Consider the following 5149-nt stretch of genomic DNA (forward strand, 5'->3'; position numbering starts at 1 on the left):
TGTATTCTACTATATTTATAGAATTGGACTAGAAAAGTTCAAAATATTCCTAGAAATAACCAAATAGAATTTTTAAAAAGCATAAATTATGTGTAACTTGGTCATTCAAAGCCATACTTACCACTGGAAAAATTTATTTCCTGGGGATAAAGCCATATTCATTAAAGACAAATGTGTCTCAAGTACAGGGGGGGTGTCTCTTTCAGAATTGTCAAAATGTGTATTTTTGCATATACAAATACTGACACATTGTCACTTTACAGCAATATTTCTGCAATTGTAGAGCTGGAAGAAACTATGGTGAACACTGTTGGGGCTCCACCTAGATACCCTTGGCTCCCTTTGACATTTCTGTGCCTCTCCTTTGGCTTCTGTGTTTTTACAGCCAGCACCTGTGCACCTGGGACTTTCTTTGGAGGCCATCCCTTGGGCTGCCGAAGCCACTTTGCCCACTTTGCTGAGAGCTGGAAGTAAGTCCCTGGGAGTTCACATCCCCCTAGGATGGCCTTTGGCCAACGAGTGACTAGTACTGAAATATAAATGCCCAGCTCCCTCCCCTTAAGAAGGTACAAACTCTGAGGTATAATTTAGATCTAGAGGATCCCTATGGGATCAAGCGGAGGCTGGGTCTCTACCTGAAATTACTCTCTTGCTTGGCTTCTTCCTCTTTTCTGTTGTCTTCCAACTCCCTTATCTGTTTCTCCCAAAAGTCCTTCCTTAACATATTACTTGCACACAAATACTCATCTCAGGGCCTGCTTCCAAAGAACCCCATATAAGACCTGAGATGAAGTTTATCTGCTCCAATCCATTCATTTCATAGATATTTAACCCAATCTATCAGTCAACAGTATATGTTGAAAGCGTACTTTGTGCTGGGCATGGTTTAGGTATGGAGAAGTGCTGATCTCTAGAAAAGTGGAAATGACAGAGTCTTCTGACCCAGGACCCATGTTGTCTTGTGTCAGGGCCAGTTCAAGAGTCCAGGGGAAGGTATTTACCCATTACAAACGCATGAATTCTCTCATGCATTTCAGTGTTTATTCAGACATTATTAACCAACAGTCATGGAAGCCAAGAAAGAGGAAAACCAAATAAAGATTGATTGGAAAGTTATGTAAATCATCTATACCAACCAAAAGGAGGCCTGTAGAAAAATATCCATAGATTTACCTAAGTCAATAACATTCCTCGAGAAACTATTAAACATTGTTATTTGATTATTAACATCATTTTCTTCTAGTTTCTATTACTTATCTCCAAGGCTTACAAATATAAAACATAATGACAAATAGGAAATTGTTGGTAGGAAGTGGTTTGATTTGCCCCCAGGAGATTCTAAACATTCATATGGGAAGCTTCCAGTAAAAGCACCACTATTCCCACTCTACTTTTTGATTGTTTAACCAATATACACCGATTGTCAGTGATGGATATTGCCTAGTTCCAATCAGTTAGGTTATATTTTTTGCACAGCCCCTGGGTGCTCAGCACTTTGAATTGCCAAGTGAGAAACAGAGATAAAGGGAGGCTGTCCAGGCTGGTCCTCTTTTTTCTGTAACCCATTCTTAAAAAACAAAAACAAAAAAAACCTGCTATGATTCGGATATTATAATTATATCTTAATTATAATATCAGAATAATATTCCCCCAAAGATATCTGTGTCCTAATCCACAGAACCTGTGAATATGTTATTTTACATTTTAAAGTTGCAGATGGAATTAAGGTTGCTAATCAGATGATCTTAAGATAGATTATCCTAGATCACCCAAATGGGCACATGTAATCAGAAGCATCCTTAAATGTGGAAGAGAGAATCAGAAGTAATGGGATGTGAGAAAGACTTGAATGGCCACTGCTGACTTTGAAGATGGAAGGGGCTGTGAGCCCCGGAGTGAAGGCAGCCTCCCGAAGCTAGAAAAGGCAAGAAAACAGATTCTCCCCTAGAGCCTTCAGAAAGGAACACAGCCCCACCAACACCTTGATTTTAGCCCAGTGAGACTCATTTTATACTACAGATTTGTAAAATAATAAATTTATGTTGTTTTAAGCCACTAAATTTGTGGTAATTTGTTCCAGCCACAACAGGAAACTGATATGCCATCTGCTTTCCAGGTTCATTGCTGCTGCATCTGACAAAACTGCAAAAACTTTTCACATGTCACAGGCATAATTCATTTGTTAACCCCTTAGTTTTGACTCTCCTACCTGTATTTGAAATGTCCTGCCATTCTTTTTGGCTGTCACCAGTGTCTTCTACATTTGAGATCCACGGTAATCATGTTTCAAGGGCCATTGCTTCCTTCTGGCCTCAGTACAAAACTAACACCAACACTAGTGAATATTTTCAAGCTTAGAAGTGTTACTTCTCCTTGCAGTTTACACTTCATAGTGTCCAGCTTCCTTTTCTGCTTCCCCTTCCATTTTTATATTCTGTTTAATTTGAGACTTTGGAGATATGATGTTCAGTGATGATAGCAATAAAAAATGAAATACAGATGGGTTTATGACAACTGGAGGAAATTTACCAACTCCTCTGGACAAGATGTATTAAGATCAAAGACATAGAGTGATGACATCAGTATCACCAAAGCCTGAAATAATTCCATATGCATTTACTCACACTCTAATTTATTCATTTATTCATTCAATTGAACATTATTTATTGAGTGCCACCGACCATGTGCCAGGAACTGCTCTAGTTGCTGGAGATTCATCCGTGACAAAGATCTTTGCCCTTGTGAAACTTATATTGTGGCTCAGGGAGGTAGGCAATAAACTAGATAGGTAAACAATATAATAGGTTGAAGATGGTAAGTGCAAAGAGAAAAAAAGAGCAGGATATGCAAGATGAAGTAGGGGTGCTGCAACTTACATCAGATGGACAAGGTAAGCCTCATTTTAAGAAGAGACATTTGAGAAAAGACTTAAAGAAGTTGACGGACCCAGTCATTTCAGATAGAGGAAGCAACCAGTTCAATGGCATGAGTCAAAAGTAAGCCTGGAGGTTTCCGGGAGTAGCAAGGTCAGTGTAGCTGAAACAGGAGCAAGAGGCAGAGGGTTAGGAGATGAAACAGAGAGGCAATTGAGGGGGAGGACTTTGACTTTGACTCTGAATGACATAGGGAGACGTTACATGTGCAATGACCTTATTATGTTTAAATGGTTTGTTCTACTTGCTGAGAATCGACTGTAGAGGATCAATAGAGAGTGCAGGGCACCATGAATGAGGCAATTTAGTCATCTAGGTGAGAGATGATGGCAGCTGGAGCCAGAGTGGTGGCAGAGGTAAGAAGTGATCAGATTCTTGTTAAATTTTGAAGGTAGAGCCAACAGGATTTCCTGTTAGACTGGACATGTATTATGTCAGAAAGCAAGGATAAAAGATGACTCCAAGCTTTTCAGCCTTAGCAACTGCAAGGGTGGCATTTCAGTCATTGAATTGTAGAAGACTGTGGATAGAAGTTTCTTTGTGAGGCAGGCAAAGATCAGGAGGTCAAGTTGGGACATGTTAACTTTGATGCATTTAATAGATATCTAAGTGGAATAACAACTAGGCAGTGGACTATATGAGTCTAGAGTTCAGGAGACATTTCTGGGTTGGAAATATATATTTGAGAGTCATAAACATACAGTTCATATATAAATTCATGAGAATAAAAATGAGATCACCTAAGGGAGTGTAGGGAGATATCACCCTAAGGGAGATATAAAAGAGAAGTGGTCAAAACTCAGTTCTGTGGTATTCAGCGCTAAGAGGCCAAGGAGATGAGAACAACCCACAAGGAAGACTGAGAAAGAGAAGTTAGTGGAGTAGGAGGAAAACCAGTAGAGTGTGGAGCCTTGAAACCCGAATGAGAAAGTTTTCCCAGGAAGAGAAAGTGATCAAGTTAGATAAAGATTGAGGATTGCCCATTAGATTTGGCAGCATGAAGGTCATTGGTTAACCTTGACTGGAGCAGTTGATTGGAGTTCAGATGGCAAAGCCTAATTTGAGTAAGCTTAAAGGAGACTGGGAGGAAAACATAGCCAGATCTTTTGAGGAGTTTTGTTTATCCATATTAAAGAAAAGCAAAGAATGAAGCTATAGCAAGAGAAATGAAGTCAAGAGAGTGTTTGTTTTACAATGGGAAAAATAACAGAATGAATAAATGTGCTGATGGGAATGGTCAAATGGAGAAGGGGAGATTGATGATGTTGGCGCAAAGGGAAGAATTGCTGGAGCAATGCTCTTGAATAGGCCAAAGCAGATGGTATAGGGCAGTGGTTCCTGAGCTTTGGTGTGTCTCAGAATCCTCTAGAAGTCCTATAAAATCATAGATTTCTCGGCCCGCACCCCCAGAGTTTCTGATTCAGTGGGTCTGGCATGGAACCTGAGAATGTGCATTTCTAATACCTTCCCAAGTAATGCTGATACTGCTGGTTTGAGGACCACACTTTGGGAACCATTGGCATATAGGGAAGGGGATTGTTGGCTTTAAATAGGAGTCTATATGTCCATCTGTAATAACAGACTCATTCATTAAAGTAGTTACATAAGAGGACTTGTTTTGGAAAGATGCAGCTGAGAAGACAAAAACAGTGAACATAGCCAGTCTCTGTCTTAGGACATATGATTCACCAAGAGCCTGGCTGTGCTTCTGATGAGAAGTCACTCAGGATAAGTCTAAGTTTGCAGGCACACTACCTTCACCTCCTACTAGCTGGGCCATTTTTCTGATGTCCAGCCAAGTAGAAACACTTGGTTCGCATAATTACTCCCTTTACATGACTAGAGCGCCTCAGCGGCCTCTCCTGGCTGAGCCTCGCTACATTCTTGGGAGTCCCAGGTGCATCATACCCCAGGACCGCTCTTTCCGATGCATGTTCCATAACATCGCAGAGCCTAACCAAATGTGATTGTGCTGTTTTGCTGGCCAACATTTGGAGTTGTGATTAGCTGAGGGCCGAGCCAAAAACCCCAAGAAGCCAGAGCCTTGTATTTTTTTTTTTTTTTTTTGGTTCTTATTGCAATGTTCATCTCTTGCCAGAAACAGCCACTAGCAATCAATCTTTCCATAAAGTTTTCCTATGTTTTCCTCACTGAGGAGATAGGTACGGCCATATATATTCAGAATGTAATAACAACAACTTCCCTCTGTGTTCAGG

At 40.4% G+C, this 5149-nt stretch overlaps 1 pseudogene; it reads right to left on the reverse strand.

The window, feature by feature from the left end:
* LOC105807131 overlaps positions 1 to 4873 on the reverse strand; it is a 14773-nt pseudogene extending 9900 nt beyond the window's left edge.
* Between the last annotated feature and the right edge of the window lie 276 nt (positions 4874 to 5149).

Source organism: Propithecus coquereli, unplaced genomic scaffold, assembly GCF_000956105.1.
Source record: "Propithecus coquereli isolate 6110/MARCELLA unplaced genomic scaffold, Pcoq_1.0 Scaffold153, whole genome shotgun sequence".
Classification (NCBI taxonomy): Eukaryota; Metazoa; Chordata; class Mammalia; order Primates; family Indriidae; genus Propithecus; species Propithecus coquereli.